The sequence below is a fragment of the Salvelinus namaycush genome, chromosome 5 (assembly GCF_016432855.1).
Source record: "Salvelinus namaycush isolate Seneca chromosome 5, SaNama_1.0, whole genome shotgun sequence".
Classification (NCBI taxonomy): Eukaryota; Metazoa; Chordata; class Actinopteri; order Salmoniformes; family Salmonidae; genus Salvelinus; species Salvelinus namaycush.
In genome coordinates, this window is record NC_052311.1 from 49,228,174 (window position 1) to 49,247,252 (window position 19,079).

The window sequence follows — 19,079 nt, forward strand, 5'->3', positions numbered from 1 at the left end:
AGGCAATTTGAATGCACAGATATACCGTGACGAGATCCTGCGGCCCATTGTGAGGCCTATTTTTTAAAGGTATCTGACCAACAGATGCATATCTTTATTTCCAGTCATGTGAAATTCATAGACTTGGGCCTAATGAATGTTTCAATTGACTGATTTCCTTACATGAACTGTAAGTCATTGATTGTTGCATTTATATTTATAAACTGGGTGGTTCGAGCCCTGAATGCTGATTGGCTGACAGCCGTGGTATATCAGACCATATACCACGGGTATGACAAAACATGTATTTTTACTGCTCTAATTACATTGGTAACCAGTTTATAATAGCAATAAGGCACCTCGGGTTTGTGGTATATGGCCAATATACCACGGCTAAGGGCTATCCAGGCACGCTGCTTTGCGTCGTGCATAAGAACAGCCCTTAGCCATGATATATTGGCCATATAACACACCCCCTTGTGCCTTATTGCTTAAGTATATCACAGGAGGTTGGTGGCACTTGTGGTAATGACTTTTGTGTGCTCATGGGAATTACTGGAGCGGAATTGGTGGAATGGCAAACATATGGTTTCCAGGTGTTTAATGTCATTCAATTTACTCCATTCTGGACATTATGAGCCGTTCTCACCCCAGCAGCCTCCTGTGATGTATCTACAGTATGTGTATATGAATCAGTCAACCTTTATGCAAGATAATGAAATGTACAGGTACAGTGTCTTATGAAAGTACTCATACCCCTTGATTTATTCCACATTTTGTTACAGCCTGATGTCTAAACAGATTAAATAGATTTTTTTTCTCACCCATCTACACACAATATAATGACAAAGTGGAGACATGTTTTTAGAAATGTTTTCTAATTTAAGTATTCACACCCCTGAGTCAATAGTTTGTAGTAGAAGCACATTTGGTGGCGACTACAGCTTTGAGTCGTTTTGGGTATGCCTATCAGATTTGTACATCTAGATTTTGGGATTTTCTCCCATTCTTCCTTGCAGATTTTCTACAGCTCTGTTAAATTAGATGGGGAGTGGCGGTGAACAGAAATCTTCAAGTCTTTCCACAGATTTTCAATGGGAACCAAGTTTAGGCTTTGGCTGGGCCACTCAAGGACTTTCACATTCCTGTTCTTTAGCCATTCCAGTGTTGCTTTGGCTGTATGCTTAGGGTCATTGTCCTGTTGGAATGCACATTTTTGCCCCAGCCTAAGGTCGTTTGCACTCTGAAGCAGGTTCTCACCAAGGGTTTGCCTGTATTTGTAAATTCACAGCAGGGATGCTGTAATATGTTTTACAGTGAAGAAAATAGTACTGTAAACTATATTACAGCATCACTGCTGTAAAGAAAAATTACAGTATTAAACTGGCAACTGTGATGCCAGTATAATGCTGTAAATATACAGGGAAAAGTTTTTCAGTGCACCCTTCCTTACCAGTCCCCTAGTCCCTGCCACTGAAAAACATCCCAGCAGCATGATGCTGCCACCACCATGCTTAATGGTATGGATGGTGTTAGACCAGCTCTCTGCAGGTCATTCACTAGGTCCCCCCGTGTGGTTCTGGGATTTCTGCTCACCGTTCTTGTGATCATTTTGACCCCACGGGGTGAGATCTTGCGTGGAGCCCCAGATCGAGGGAGATTATCAGTGGTCTTGTATGTCTTCCATTTCCTAATAATTGCTCCCACAGTTGATTTCTTCAAACCAAGCTGCTTAACTATTGCAGATTCAGTCTTCCCAGCCTGGTGCAGGTCTACAATTTTGTTTCTGGTGTCCTTTGACAGCTCTTTGGTCTTGGCCATAGTGGAGTTTGGAGTGTGACTGTTTGAGGTTGTGGACAGGTGTCTTTTATACTGATAACAAGTTCAAACAGGTGCCATTAATACAGGTAACGAGTGGAGGACAGAGGAGCCTCTTAAAGAAGAAGTTACAGGTCTGTGAGAGCCAGAAATCTTGCTTGTTTGTAGGTGACCAAATACTTATTTTCCACCATAATTTGCAAATAAATTCATAAAAAATCCTACAATGTGATTTTCTGGATTTTTTTTCTCATTTTGTCTGTCATAGCTGAAGTGTACCTATGATGAAAATTACAGGCCTCTCTCATCTTTTTAAATGGGAGAACTTGCACAATTGGTGGCTGACTAAATACTTTTTTGCCCCACTGTACATATCTCCCTGGCATATTACATAATTTATGCAGCATCACACAATACATGTTTGGACTCACCTTGTTCTGCTGTGCTCACTTGAACAGGAAGGTGGGGCGGCGGTCTTTCATGGGCAAATTTTGTCATCAAACTTTGTCATCAAATTCTTGCATTCTCTGGATTTATGGTGCTTTCAAGACAACAAGGTCATGATGACGTCAGTGATCTTCAGGTCAGAGCTCTAGCAAGAGGCCAGATTTCCCGACTTGCAATTCGGAGAAAACGTATTTTCCCAGTCTGAGCTCATATTCTTCCAAGTTCCCAGTTGTCTTGAACACTGAAGGCTGAGATTTCCAAGTTCAGAGTTTCTAGTTGTTTTGAGCGCAGCAGAAGTCATGCTGGATTGACAGCATGGCCAATGTTGAATGTTTATCATTTTAAGCTTGGAAAAGAGACCCTTAAACCCATACTTTATTTCCAACTTGTTGTGTAATGTTTATGTCCAATGGCCAATGAGCACCGATACGTTTTATCTATAAGTTCTCTTCATTATTTCTCTTCATATGACAACGATTGAAAAGGATTTGCCAGTAGATTGTCGACATGATTCATGATGACGACTTCTAGCTTGCTATCTAAGATTTTAAAAATATGACGTTGACATGAGCAGTCCAATCAAAGCTACGGTAGATAAAATTACATCAAATCATGTTATATCTGTGGCCAATGAATGACCTTGAGCCTTCTTGGATGGGTAATTCTAATGTAACTCCATGGCAGCACCCAAGAGGCTTGACTTTCAAGCTCTACCCGCAGATTTTGCGTTGACATGGTGTCAGTGACAGAACACTGATCCAATCACAACGCAACTAGAGAACATTACCAACTGCTACGCTCCACATTTTCTGCTGGCAGCCCCACCACCACAGAAAGAACTGTGCTTGGCTGAAACACCTGCGTTTTTGAGCTGCCTTACTCAAGAAAGCAAAAAAGAGACCATGTTTGTATGTGGCTTTATTAACTCACCTGCCCTGAATGACAGAATTGTTATGAGGCCAGTGGCGACCTATGTTGGACATCTACGGACAGTTCCTTGAACTTCATGGTATAGTTACTGCTCCGATGTGCACTTCTTCTTCTTCTTCTTTGGGATTGGTTGGCAGGTCGCATCCAACTTTTAGGTGCATACTCCACCACCTACTGTACTGGAGTGTGAGGCCAGTCACAGCCAGCCTACATTAACTTCCGGTAATTCAAAATTGGGAGAAAAGGGAAATTACCCTGCCAACTATTAGCCCTCACTAAAAACACCACCACCCTATTCCAGTACTTAACCCTATCTGATCCTACTATAGGCCAACAGCCTGGGAGAACAGAACACTACCACTCAACATCCCCTGCAAATCTTCTGCAGTAAAACCTCGCAATCCCAAGTTCTTCTCTGCAGCTGCCACCACACAACCTCAATTTTCTTTGACTTACGTTCCAGTTATGCAGTACAGTTGACAACCAATGCTATGAATGCTAAAAAACCCACCTTACTGAAGCACATATTATTCCCAGCCCTCTCTATTGGTCTCTGCATACTCACAGGAATCATTTCAGGATCCCTCACCTTGTACCCATCTTCCTCTACCACTGCTCCAGCATACACACACTTTCTATACTACTCTGACCCTGGCAACCTATCTTTCTCTCACCGGACACCTCCGATCTCTAGCCCCATGGGCACCCCCACAGCTTACACATATTACTTTCTCCACTGATACTACACATTCCTTCATCTCATTACCTCCTGCACACTTCTTACATCTAGGAATCTCCCTCCTACACACTGCTGCAACATGACCATAAGCTTGGCACCTAAAACATTATAGTATTTTCGGAAATAAAAGCTCTCACGAGATAACACATCCTAACTTCACCTTGTCAGGCAAAGACTCTGCCTCAAAACTCAGCAGGTCAGACAACGTCTTCTGTTTCACCATGCTCTCCACCGGGTCTGCGTCACACCAAATGACAGGCGTCACAGACACTAGGAATCTTCCATTAAAGCTGATCTTCCTCAAAACGTAATGGTACCCACGTTATCAGTCCTTGCAACGGTACCCTGCTCTGAAGAGCAAAGCAAGTCACAGTTACTGTCCCTAGTACCGTAGTCCAGAGCGCCCGCTCCTTCTGGACGTAAGAAACATAGTAAAGTCCACTTCGAGTTACTTTCACCAACTCAACAGTCTCCAACCTCTTCTCCACCCAACCTGACACCACATATGGATCAGCTAGAATACAAGGATCCATTCTCTCCACAAATCTCACTCCCACTGGGACAGAATCATCCCTGTCATCATCAGGATGAGGCACGAACTTGGCGGTCCTCACCACAGGTGCTTCACCCTCACTCTTGTCAGGTTCCATCTCTGAGTTACCGGAGCACATATCCCTCTTTTTCCACTTGATGGCAACCTTCCTCACAACATCGCTTCCCTCTACACTCAGTTCCTTTTCGGCGGTCACCACTGCACCGGCCACCGCATTTAATTAATCCTCACTCTCGTCACTCTCAATTTCCTTCTGTAGCTCTTACAAAAGTTCTGTGTGATCCTCTATTCCATATTCACTCAAAACATTTTACACCTTTCTCCTTTTCTTCCTTCTCTGCCCACCATCTTCTCCTTCATCAGATCTTCCAGAAGGCTCGTGAAATCCCCCACTCCATATTTACTCAAAATATGTTCAACTTTCCTCCTTTTTTCCCTGTCCACCATCTTACAAGCCATCTCGACTCAGCACCCGGTGGAAACACTTGTCTTGTCTCAAAATCTTCTGACATGCACTGTCAACTGTGAGACCTTATATAGACAGGGGTGTTTCTTTCTAAATCATGTCCAAACAATTTAATTGGCCACAGGTAGACTCCAATCAAGTTGAAGTGATATCTCAAGGATGATCAAAGGAAATTGGATGCACCTGAGCTCAATTTGGAGTGTCATAGAAAAGGGGTGTGAATACTTATTTAAATGAGATATTAATGTATTTCATTTTCAATACATTTGCAATCATTTCTAAAAACAGGTTTTCACTTTGTCATTTATGGGGTATTGTGAGGTGAGAAAAACAAACATTTAATCCGTTTTGAATTAGTTTTTTTGTAAAAAATACTGATTTTATATATCTAAATGTAGGTTTTAGTATGTTCAATTCATAAAATGAATACCTTTTTTTGTATATTTAGAGTTCATAAAAAGGGAGATATTTTTTTACAAATATATAGTCATAAAGTATTATAATCACACATATCTTTAGTTTTCAACATTACTCTATAAATATTGAAGATAAATGAAATGTTAACATTTTAAACAACTTTACTAGGCTATTGAAAATCTGAGCCAAAACCCTGTTTTGAAGAGTTTTGATCATGTACATTACTTTTCCTTCTGCTACAAAATACCTTTCCCAAATATGTCCTGTTTAGTATGTAGAATACAGTTATCTTATTGCTGAGCGATGGGAGGCAATTTAGGGAGGTGAGACTGTGGCTTTGTGGCTCTTTGCTGACAGAAACGTTCCCTTAATTATCCTTATTCTGGTGAACCTCAATCTCCACCACACTCTTGGCCCAGAGTCAACTGAATGCATGCTGTAACACAACAAAATGTGGAATAGGTCAAGGGGTATGAATACTTTCTGAAGGCACAAGTTTGCACATTAGCTACATCACCCAGATGACCTCATCGAAGGAACAGTTCCCGTCCCATCCCTAGCCTTGAATCGACTGCCTGCCTCTCATTTCTCTGCAGCCAATCGGCGTATGAAGGTTCCCCCTCTCTCCCTTTTCCATTTGACGTTAGCTACACTGGGACGTTTCAGTCAAAAAATATCGTGTGGTCATTGGTGTTTTGGATTGTCAGTCAACATCAGTCTGTTTTGCTATTGGCAGGCGACATAATTTGGCTACCTCAGCTGGCCTGACTCAGAAGCGCCTTGGTTGACATTGTTGTTGTTGTAAGTAAGAAACTACTTTGTCGTTGAGTCTTGTTTTGGATTTACTGTAGACTGCAACCTCCGGATTAGCTCAAAGTCAGGAACAACTGGTTTAATAAACTTGGTTTTCACAATATTTGTCGAGAGGGATGACCATTATGGGACGATGAAAGAAATATCTGCGAAGCCTCTCAAGGTAAGCAGACAAGGGACACTCAACTGCTAGCTAGCTAGCTGGCTTGCTAACGACTTTAGCTTGTAACATTATAGCTAGCTGGCAACATTTTGGACAAGACGACCCGTAGCTGGCTTTGTATGAACCTTTTTAATGAGTTGGAAGGAACTAGCTCGCTAACTCATTAAATGGGAAGTTTTAAGTGGGAGACTCCAAGACGGCTAAAACATGAAACGGAGCGGGTTCGATTTACCAACTAACGTTAGCTAACTAAGTTACCTAGCTAACGTTAGCTAGTCAGCCCAGCCTGATAACTCATTTAGCTACTAGCTAGCTAGACTTGTTAACGTAACTTGCGTTAGTAACGGGCTAGCTAGCTATAACGTTAACTTCCAATTTAATTCAAGTCGCGTTAACAATGTCGCTTCGGTTACTGTGCCTTGCTAGCTAACGTTAGTTAACTACGTTAGTGATAACTTTGCTAACATTAACGTTAGCTAGCTGGCTAGTTTTCTTTCTTGCCCATCTGCCTATTTAGTCAGAGAAGGATAGGACGAAGATGTACTATGCTTAGTTAACTAACGTTAGTTTCGTTAACAAATTTAGCTAGCTAACGCTTAGCCCATTCATAGACGACTTACACATACCAGTCGGCTCCTTTAGTAACGTTACATTCTTGGGCTAACTAACGGTAAGTTAACGTTAGCTGATTAGTTAGCCATTACACCCTCTCCTTGTACCCTCATACAACTCGCCTTGTATCATTCTCTCCCCATCTAATGTTAGGTCTATGAATCCAATTAAGGAATGAGCAACTTCAAACGGGAGGCCTCTGTCAGTCAATTGTTGGTCAAATATTCAGCAAATCGTTGCCCTGTTGCTTGCTATAATTAACGTTTTAAAGTAAACCCATAGACATGCAGAGAATATTAAATGTTATATCAATGCAAGGGACTCCTGCTTTATAGTTATTTGCCCCAGAGAGTTTAATAATGGCCTGTATTTAGGCTATTGCTTAGTTAATTGTAAAACATTGACAATACATTTCAATGCCACTCTTAGGTCACTAATATTCTTCCCTGATGATTGAAACCAGTGACATAGGCTTTGACAGCTCCACAGTGTATGTGTTTATGTAAAGACCTCTCCTCATTATGTAAACTATGCATTGCGCCATTGCCAACACCACTACAATGAAAGGGTAGCATTACACTTTGACTTGAATTATTCAGCTCTTTATTTACAATTTATTTAGTTTTCTTGTAGTCTGGTATAGGCAGCCATCCTGCAACATAAAAGTAGGACAGAGACATGCTTTTCCCTTCTTAGGCCTACAGGGCCTCTCTGTTTCATTATGTAAAGAAGGCACATTGTTAGAAGAAATGAGGGTAGTCTAAACCTTATCAACTCTACATTCCCTGCAGTTTTCTGACTGCTGTTTGTATGCACTTGGACCTGAACCCACGCGTGTCTTGCACCCACTACAAGTACGCTATGCATTATACCATGATCATTGCCAGATGAAGCATCATTTTGGGAGTTGTTATGATATCTGTGATTTGGCAAGAACATTCTCACTCAAGACCATGTGATTGTGGTTGTCATTCAAGTTGTGACCATTTGCATGAAAACACTAGTCGATCGAGCCTACCGCTTGGGGAGAAAAAGGAAACAAAAGGGACAAATGCAGAAAATGCCTTTTTATAGTAGTACAAGTAGAATTCAGAGGGAGCTCACAAGCACAGTGAAATTCTGAGGGATCTATTATTGCAGTGGGAGGAAGAAATGCATCTCGCCCACCTCTACTCATTTCAATGGCAATGCAGAGGGATGCTTGAAAGGCAAAATGGAAGGGCTAACTGGCAAGAGGAGTGTTCCCCAGTGAGCAGACTGCTAGGGTGTGAGTGCAAGTTTGCATCGTCAGGCTTCGTTACGCAAGTCTTCCCTTTTTCAAGGAACGCATTGATCATACAGTGTCACACAGAACACCTGAGACCATCTTTTGGGGAGACTGTAAATATACAGTCTCCCCAAAAGATGGTCTCAGGTGTTCTGTGTGTCTTGCACCCACTACAAGTACGCTATGCATTATACCATGATCATTGCCAGATGAAGCATCATTTTGGGAGTTGTTATGATATCTGTGATTTGGCCCCTCTGTGATATTGATATTCTCTAGTATAACTAAGACACTGAATGATCGTTTTAATCCAGCAGTAAATGTCAAATATGTTACACCAAAAGAAAACTATTAAAAACAACAGCATCACATAAAACAAAATTGTGTTCTGAAGGCATTTGTTTGACAGTGATCACTAATTGTTTTGCATAGAGCCCTTTGACGCTTGACAATGAAACATGGAAAATCTGTGGTTCATGGCTTAATTTGCAACTTTCATGCTTCTCCAACATTCAAATGGTTTGTTTTTTTGCCTCTAAATTGCCCTGAGATTTATAAACACTACACTTTGTCAAACTGGATGGCTGGCTGAATCACAGGTGGGAGAAACATGACACTGATGACAGAGAGCATTATCACCATAATCCATCAAGGCAAGGGATTATCCTATTGACCTGGTGACGTCATAATTCACTTCTATGTTTTATCACCAGTTGAGCGTGGAAGTTTTCAGTGTGTGCTTGTTTAGTTTATTGGTGTCCTTTAGCCTATGTGTGACACAGAGTGAAGTCATCCACACATGACAGATTTGTGTGCAGTTCCCTTGTGAGCACTCATGTCTTATTCGAACAGTTCTGTGGAGAGAAAAACCCAGAGTCCATCCATTTGTCCTTTAGGATCCTTTCCCCCTTTCCACTCTCCTTAGCTAGCACTCTCTCAAAGCTCTAGTCTAAATGGTTTGTCACTGTACAGTTTATAAATGCTCTGAAGTGTTACCTATGTGAAGTTATGAGTTAAGGCTAAACCTCCTCTTCATCTCTCTCTCACACAGGCATTTAGCCTACCATTGTGTTGGTTGGCTTTAGCCATCATGACTGTCTCTGTGTGGTAGGAGAGACTGACTGTTATATTTCAGTGTGGAACCCTGCTGCCGCAGCAACGCCTAGTCTGGAGATACAATTTTAAAGTGGTCTTTCGCTGGGCTCCCCCAAACAGCTGTTCAGTAAGAGTGTGTTTCAAGGATCCAGTGTCAGCTTCAGTGCCAGGCCCATGTAGATTAAAACTATCCCCATAGGATCCCTCTACCCCCACAAACAAGGTCAGATTAATAAGTAAATAGTTGAGTGCTTCTCCAGGTTAGTGGGACAACTGCACGACTCTGCATCTCTTATTGTCTCTGTGTTCATGGATTGTAATTTGTCCTACCAAGACCAAATGTTACAGGGAATGCAATGCAGATCTAGGCTTTTAGTAGGCCCATGCATGCAGGAGTCACCCCTTCAACCCTGGTTGTTGCCAGTTTAATGTTCCAGCCAACATAGGCATTTCATTGCTGTCATCAGGGAGGTCAGACCTTGGGTTACCAAAGTTAACCTGGACTCCTGAAAATAACATGGTAGAGGTGGCCTACATGGGCACTTCTTCATTTTGGGAGAACGTAATTGAGCAGCTGACCAATTCCGCCATGACATTAGTTCTGGGTTAACCGAGATTACTTAGGCCTAGTTGCTTACTATGACTGCGATATTGTTTGTGGTTACCTAGCTACCTTAAGATGAATGCACTAACTTTAATTTGCTCTGGATAAGAGTGTCTGCTAAATTACTAAAATGTCAAATGTAATGTAAACGTTAACATGAATGGACACATCCTGCTAGCCTTCGTGAAGAAATTCTCTAACTAGGTGACGATTTATTCTTCAGATTCGCTCTGGTGGTCACAATTACTGCTTTACACAGCACATATAGTCTACTCCATACATTTTCATAAGACTTTATAACCATGACATGTGAGACATCTAGAATTCCACCACCATGCACCCCTGCATCCTTGTTTGCCAGCACACAGCATGGCCCAGACAAGACTGTACCAGATGTGCTTTGGAAGAAAAAACATCCCCATGATTCCTCAGCAGGGGCGATCAATAGGAAGCTTGTCTCTGAGATCCTGTGCACCCAGACTGCGACTCATAAAACCCTGTTCAGCCCCACCCTCCGCTGCGTGCCTGGATGCCTGCCAGCCTTTTGACACAGCAGCCAGGGCTGTTTGTGTCAGGGTGGCGAGGCCTTCAAAACCATGCATCAGCAATCACACCCCGGCCTCTCCCCACGTCCCTACCTAGTACCTACCTCCTTTGTGTTCAACCAGAGACTGGGTGCGTGTGCCCAATGCTTTGGGATACTCTGACTGGTTATTTTACCATTTTATGTGGGGGTTTTGTACTCAACTTTGCTATGCCAACTCTTTTCACAGAGGCATCACTGTGGTATGATTGAAGGATGTTGAAAACATTGAGTTCTGATATAAAACAATGGGACACATGCTCCCAGTTTTGCTTTTCTGAAGCATCCCCAATATTATCTCAGCATCACTCTACGGATGGGCCAACCGGGTCAAAAGGTTGATGGGTATAGCCAAATAGAGGGGTGAATGGGTACAGAGGCTATACTTTTGCCCTCTCACATAAAAAAGATTCACAATCCCCCATGACTGGGCCCTCTACCCGGAAGGAAGCCATGGTAAGATCACAGGGCCGCTGGCTCCTCACCCTGCCTCTACAACACAACAGCAGTCCTTCCCACTCTCTCCACTCTAGATCCAAGACAGAACAGCAGTAATCCTATCCCCGCAGGAGAGGAGCCTCTCGCCCAGGGTGACGTAAAGCCACCGCACTGCCTTGACTGCTAAGCCAGCACCACGTGGGGATTCACATGAGCATTAGTGCCCAGGCCTGTCACTGCTAATGCTTGTTTAACCACTGCCGTTAGCCTAGCCACGGACTGCTTACAGGTTCGGTAGGACCTTGCACATACATAGGATGGGCCTACCCGATGTTGAAAATAAGTTATTTAATGTGTGTTTTCGGAGAGCATGGCTAATTCTATCACAGTAAAACAGATAATTTACCATTCATTTTGGACTGACAGTATTCTGACTTGAGATCCACAGGTGCAACTCGGCATTAATCATAATTAATTTAGGCTAATGTCAATGGGAGACTTAAAATTCAAGATATCAACTTCGATATTGCCCATTCGGATCATAATGGTAGTAGGTCTTTGAACAATTGCAAATATCAAGACCTTTGTATTAAGTGTTTTTTGTACGAGAAGGCTGTTGCTGCCTCCTTAAAAAGATATATGCATAACAAATCTATTATAGGATTTTCTTTGACTTAATTTACAGGTTTTGTAATATGGTCAGGGTGTGTACTGTTCTTGCTTAGTCCTGTGGTTGTTTCCACAGAGCAGTGCAGCCAAAGATGCAGGTTTGCTTCTAATAAATATCTGATATGCCTGAAGGAGTAATGCAAAAGCTAACTCCCACCCTCCTTTTAAATGTGAGTTATGTAAGCCCTAGCTCATTGTTCTATACCCACAACAAACCATGTTTTTGTGAAGTCTCATTGGCATCTACAAGACATTGATGGCCTTTGCATGTTAAGCTACCGGGGAAAGCAAATATTGGTCAACATTTTTGAATTCAGTCTCATGCCTCTTACTTCCCTACCCCATAGGGTTTAATTGCTTTTATAAACTGGGTGGTTAGAGCCCTGAATGTGGATTGGCTGACAGCCGTGGTATATCAGACCGCTCCCAATACATTGGTAACCAGTTTATAATAGCAATAAGGCACCTCGGGGGTTTGTGGTATATGGCTAATAAACCACGGCTAAGGGCTGTGTTCAGGCACTCCGCGATGTGTCGTGCATAAGAACAGCCCGTAGCTGTGTATATTGGCCATATACCACACCCCTCGTGCCTTATTGCTTAATTGCACAATTTCATCCAAATAGGCTAGCTGTGTTCGGACGATGCAGAAGCTGGCATTTCTGCACAAAGACAAGACATCAATAAAAAGCAGCTAGTGCCGTATGAGGAGTTACCGCCCACGGTGTGCTGAGTTTAGGTTGGCAGTTCTCCGGGAATACTGAAACCAGGGCAGATTGTTCCCTGAGTCCAACTAAAACAATTCTGCTCCATATCTCTGTGCTGCAGTCCTTCATTGGCATAGCAGCGCTCTGCTCGCACTCTGCAGCTGACAAAATCAAGCTCTATTATTTTGTTTATCCACAGCATTGAAGAGCATTGACATGTAAGCAGATGGGCACAAAGTGTAGGCCTAGTCTCATTACAACACACACGAATCAAACATGCCCTCGTAAATTGTCCTGGTACTCCCTTTCTGCCACCATTCTCTGTGAACTACCCGTGTGTCCTCGCAGGTTGCTACATGGCACAGCAAGGCACAATATGGCATGGGTCAGCACAGCATGGCACGGTGTGGCATGGCACTACACTGCATGGCACACAGCACTGGTCGGAGGATATGTCGGGGGCGTCAGTACTGTTGGCTGCTGCCTCGGCATCCCACATCCCCATCTGAAGCCATCTGCTATGAGTGGCTGTTAATTAGCACTGCTTGACTGTTGATGACTAGGTCTGACTACAGCGACAGGCCCTCGGCACAGGGCAGGGTTACCTCTGAAGCCAGGCACTGGGCAGCTGTAATAAAGTGCCCAATGGAGCATGGTGGCAGGAGAGAAGAGAACAGGCTGTTCTGAAATACTCCATGCCATATGCACATGACCCCCACCACCAATCGTGAACTGGGGGGAGGAGTTGAGACATGCTTTTCCTCACTTGAGAAAGACCGTTTGTGGGTAAGTGAAACTTTGTTGAGACCTCGGCCACAAAATGCTTGGCTTAGCCATGACGTCAGCTCTCAGACACTTTGATAAACAGTTTCTCTGGAAAGCTATTACTCTGCCCATTTGAACTGCTTGAACTTGGCAGTTACTGCCACGCCGCCGTGCATGTCAACGAGGGAATCGGGCCTCTGTCTAACCCAAAATATTAGACTACCAGGCCCCCTAACCCTTCTGTACCCTACTGGAGTTAGCCTACAATGCGAGTTGCTACTGAAAGCCTGCAGTAGCTAGTCCTACACTGTCAGAGAACACTGCACACCTTACTGGTGGCATAACCCATTTACCCATTGAAGTTCAGCAGAGACACCGGAGAGAGCAAGCAGGAGCCTGTCAGGGATGTTTTGTGTTTCTTGTAGACAAGCTTCCGAGCCATGACACTTGCAGACATAGCTTAGCTGTCTTGTTTGCTCGCCGGAACTTTTTGTCTGTTTCCCTGCCTCTGTTTTCTTTCAGTTGTCTGCTGTTTAAAAACTTTGCACAGTGGGGAGGTGATACATTTGGTTCATGATTATGGAGGGGTATTTTTAGGCTGTGAAAAGTCTGTTGTAATTTTGGCACCTTGCAGATAAGGGGCTGGCTTTCTGTATGCGTTTCTAGCTGTGGTAATAAACCATACAAACATAAAGTCTCCTTTTTTTTCACAGTAGAACATACAGGGTCGACAGTTAGCTATCACATGGAATGAGAAGCTTGAGTATTTAAGGAGTGAGGGAAGACTGGGAACCAGCGTTACTGAATGCTTACAGCAGGCTTAGACAACACGTGGGATCCCCTTAGGCCATTCAATCTTTGATGCAACTTTGTTTTATAGCCTCCTTCAGATGTTCTTACAAATAGATTAAATTATGTATGCTAATATTGCTTAGTCTGCTATGGACTAGTTTTATCTGAGGCATTTTGGGGGCTAAAGAGTTGGTGCTGACGGGACGAGCTGAGCTAGGTGTGTGTGTGTGTGGACGAGAGGAAGGGTGAAAGGGGCAGTTTTTTGGGTGATGACTGGATATCTCTAAGCCCTGGCTCCAGCAACATGCCCTCTCTGAGGGTGGTCATCCCATGGAAACTCTGACATCACCTCTATCTCTTTCTCCCCCTTTTCTCTTTCAGTTCGCGCATGAGCAGTGTGCCTTTTGTATTCAGTTGCACAGCTTACCTCAGCTGGTGTCCAAGCCTTGATCAAGACTGGAATCTCTGAGTTCATGAATGAATAGAACATGATCAAAAGACCAGGCCTAATTTGAAGGGAAAACAAGTAACGTCCCTTTGTTTACCTGAACTCTTGCGCCTGTTGTCGCATTACCATATTTTGAGATCTCGATTTGGAGAACAGAGCAGATGCAAAGTTTGGTAACAGAATGACGGTTTGTATTGTATGTGCCATCAACACCAAACTAAAGCTTGTTTTGCTATGGAAAACCAATTTTTCGCTAATAAACTCAAATCAGTAGTTTTCATGGTTCAATTGGCTGACATCTCAGAAAATGCTCCAGCTCAAATTGTGCATTTCATAGATTTTTCTCCAATGACCAGCTTAAACAAATGTTCTTTGACCAGAGAAAATGGTCCAACTCCAATTAAATATTGATTTGGCTAAGAGCTGGAAGGCATTGAAAATTGGAGACATTAGTCTCGCCACCTGAACTAAGCACATTCACTCAACCAAACGGACAAAACATTGACGGTACCATTAGCAATACACCAATTTGCTAGCAGAACAGGAGTATTTAAAAAAAAAAAAATCGATTCTTGTAAAGGCGAGATGTGGAACAGAAACGACAGTATGGGCTTGTAGTGTCTTCTCGGCTCCTGACTGGTCACAGATATTGCTGTGTTCCCTCGCCATGTTTAATGGGCACTCGATGATTTGCATTGTGTTGACTCCCATGGTGTTACGTTGCTTAGCGTAGCATGACATTAGGCTAATGTTGGACAGCTCTGTCTCTTATGATGTCCTGCGATTCGTTGCCTTGCAGTGTGCAGCCTATAGTCTTGGACTGTGCTTCTTTGTCCAGGGCTCCTGCCTTTTATGTTTCTGCAGCTATGCAAAGCAAGAAGTAGGCTACTTCCGTTGAGCTGCGTTATGCTGACTTGTACAGCAAAGACCGTTGCTGCTGTGCGGTATGCTTAGCTGTAGTTGCAGTATTCTGAAGCTCAGGAGGAACTGGGTAAATGGGCTTGATTTTACTTCATTCCTGCGCCAGACAAGCTCGGCCTCCTCAGACGTAGCGGTGCAGTTATGTAATGAGCTAGTGGGCTCAGCTTCAGTCAGTAATCACACCATTGTTTGACTTCCTCTAGTTGTGAAGTGTCTGTACTCTGTTTAGTCACTTTATGATCTCTTGATCCTATTTCTGACTGATCCCTGGTACATTTGACTTGCTGAGAATGAGGGACTATTAGTACATAACAAGGAAGGCTTGGGGCTATTACATGCTCATAAGATTTAGCTCTTTTAAAGCTGTGATTAGGCTAGCCTTATATGCGATACAGGTTTTCCAAGTACAGTAGTAGCTTATCAGGCTATAGTTGACAGTTTAGTATGCCACTTCATAAAGTTCATAAATCAGTCTAACCAAATAGCTTAAGCTGTTGTTCCAGCGTTTTTGGCCATCTCTGAGCTGCTGTGCCTCGGACTACTGTGCCACTTCCTAACCCCTCTCCACCTATCCTCCAGCCCAGGGGTATGGGCCTACCACTGGGCAACATTTATCATCGCTGACGCAACTCACACAGCCTCGGTTGTCTTATCAGCCCTTCTACATCATCACTCGTGATTTTTGTGGTGGTGAGAAGGTGTTACATACTCACTGAGATCACAGGGAAACGTTGATTAAACTAAAATAGAACTGACACATTTAGAGATGTGGTCATCCATCATCTTGTCCTGACTGAGGATGAAATGGCAATAGAACAACCCAATTGTCCATCTTTGGAAAAGGCTGACTTAGTGGCTAGCCTTACCGTTTTCCTATTGGGCCTCAGGCTCTAGCTGCTCTCCCTCTCGACTGTAAAGTGAGGTTCATGTTTCACATGATGAATGACTTAGTGGGCCAAACAGGAAACGGCAAGTCCTTCTGCTGGGCACTAGTGACATCCAACAACCCTGCTCCCCCTTCACTGGAAGTGCAGATCACTCTCATTTTGTAAGGATGCATAGAGGGCTGACTTTAACGAATGACTGCCCTTAAAAAGCTAATTCTCATTTGGTCATATAGTCAGTCTTGTCCAAAACTGAGATTTGTGAGTTTTAAAGGAAAAAATGTAATAAAGGGTACTGTAACAGTTTTCCTTGGGTTAAGTTTATTTCAATCCTGTCCACAGCTGGCAGCACCCAAGTGATCCTCAATTCGGTATGCGTTGCTGCACGCGACCCCATCGTATTGTCCATGGTCAAATTGGTTTCACATTCGATAGTCCCCAACTAGCCCCATAGGGATATCAGTAAATTACACAACGTAGGCCTACTTGGGACAATATTTTAATGTCAGTAGCTCCCAATTTCAATGACTTAACCTCAAACGTACCATAAATTGTAAAAATGCATATACAGATAGAGGCATTTTAATGAAGATGTGCAACATGAAAATATTGTCCCGTTTACATTGCGCAATCTATTGACGGTGCTTAACTAGCCCCAGAAATAGGCTATCCAATGTCAAACCAAATTTGCCACAGTTGCACACCAGCCTGCTAATTGGTGAAAGAAGTTGGCTAGCACTAACTAGCCTAGGCAACTACAAGACACAAGACCTGGTTAGACTGTTTCAAGTTATGCATACGACTGTGTGAAGGGTTGGCAGAGGTCACCAAAATTCTGAAATATCAGTTATTCCAGACCTGTGCATCTTTCTTAGCAGTGGGCCTACCAGTTTGTTTGACGCTCCCCCTGTGCGCTACCACAGGCAATGCAGATTTATCATGAAAGAGTGCCTGTACCGCTGAACCTAATTTCTTGTCCAGGCTTGATGGAAGTTGGTGGAGCAAGATGTCTTGTAGGCCTAGATAGGTAAGGTTTTCTAAGTGCTAGGCCTATAGTGGAGCAAGTGCAAAAAACACATCTAGGTCTTGGTGTAAGCCTACTTAAGTAATGTAGGTCATATTGAGTGACCTTACATGATTGCACAATGTGACATGACAAAGCATTTGGAGTAGTCCTGCCCTTAATAACTAGGCGATAACCTAGTCTTTCTCGGTCTTGTTGTGCTAAACATTTATCTTAGGCTAGATCACTTCCTATAATATTTGATTTAATTTTAAAGCAATGGTTCTATAGACCTATTCCTGTTTGGAATGATATCACTAGTATTCTTCTGTGGCTCTCAGCTGCTGGGGTGGCAGCTCTTGTTTTAGCTGGCTCACACCCCAGGTTATGTAGCTGTGTGTTAAACCAACATGGCCCCAAACTACTTGCCAAGGAGGCCTCCGCTGTTTCAGTGACTAATCATTTAGAGTCATGATTTCAGGCCATGACACTTTTGGGTCCAATTTATCATTCAAAATGTGTCCGGCACCACTATCCTTAATTTCTATGTTCATTTGATTCAGTGTTTGATTTTTAGGTTTGTACTAGTCTTGTGACAACAACAAAAAACATTTAAAATGTCTGTCAGGAGACTGGGATATGACGGATAGTGTGGAACAATTCTTCTGTTGTGCTTGTTTTGTGTCACTTTGTTTGGAAGAATCATGATTTTTGAGGGGGTTCACCTACACCTGACCATGCATTATTTTGAATTTCAGAATGGGAGGGTGTATTTGGCCCGTTGACTTTCCCAAGGCTTGCAGAGCGAAAGAGGTTGGAGTGGGAAGCTACCAAACAGGATCCACTTCTCACACTAGTCCAACATCTCCCCGTCCTCCACCCAGAACCTAATGGAGTAGCTGGCCAGAGGTTCTGGGTTTCTGACATTAGCTTTCTACTAACCTGTTAGTCAAAGTCAGATTAGCACCGCATTGACTGTGCTTACACTCAACTCTAATTTCTCCTAACTCACTTGCAGTAGGCCTGTTCTTCACATGCTTAAATTAGACTTCTCTCAGTCTCGTGGAAGTCTCTGCTTTGGTTAGCCTGCAGTTGTTTCACTGCTGGAAGTCTATACTGTAATGGAGGTTGTCTCTCCATCCCTTGTTTACCTCCATGAATCTTCCACGGGCCCACACAATGGCTGCAGCAGGCCGTGGTGACCTCTCCATGTCTGCTTCAGTGATCCAGGCCTCTCCCAGGCTCAGCACCCACGTGCTAGCAGCAGCTTCCATTATGTAACCTCTCAGACAAAAGCCTGGCCGGCCTGCACACATCACTGACTGCTCTGTGCTGGCAGCAGGGCCATTATGCTAGTCAGGCCATCGCTTAGGTGTCTCTCTCACAAAACCTAAACAGGATTAAAACTATTTTCGGGAAATTCTGACTTAGTTTCAACCCCGGTTCTCTTACATTGCTGTCAATATTTGCAGACACAATATTGACATTAATTTGTTGTCTTTGTCGATTCATCACCCCTAGCAGCCATCAACTAATAATTTAGTGGGACCCTTCCCTAGTTTTGTGGCCCTCACCTCATTGTCAAGATCTCCTGCTGGTTGATGCGTCAGAAGCTGAGTGCGTCCACAGGAATGGCTGATGTTAGAGGCTGGTAATAACAAAGTCCTTTCACTGGTCTGTTGGGTCCATTCTGTTCACAGAGCGACACATTACCAGCAGGCATTGGCACTAGCTTGTCTGTTGATACATCATTATTTGTTGGACTTAGTTCGCTCAACTCCCAGCAGTAGGTGTAATAGTGTTTCTCAAACTAATCATGTCATAAAGTTATCTTTATCAGATGCAGTAAGGTCAACACAACAAGAGGCTTTGTATGGAGGCCAGGGCCTAGGGAGATATTGTGTTGCTGGCTTCTGCTTCTCTCACTAGTGTAAACACTGACCTACCTCCAGGGACAGAAGTACTT

The 19,079-nt window shown here is 43.3% G+C and overlaps 1 protein-coding gene across 2 annotated transcripts in view; it reads left to right on the plus strand.

The window, feature by feature from the left end:
• The first annotated feature begins 6,138 nt into the window (after positions 1 to 6,138).
• Positions 6,139 to 19,079, plus strand: part of LOC120048391 (OTU domain-containing protein 7B-like) — a 31,172-nt gene continuing 18,231 nt past the window's right edge. For both annotated transcript variants that reach the window (XM_038994323.1, XM_038994324.1), the window contains exon 1: positions 6,139 to 6,325. The gene's annotated coding sequence lies outside the window, so the exon portion shown is untranslated. The remainder of the gene's footprint in view (positions 6,326 to 19,079) is intronic.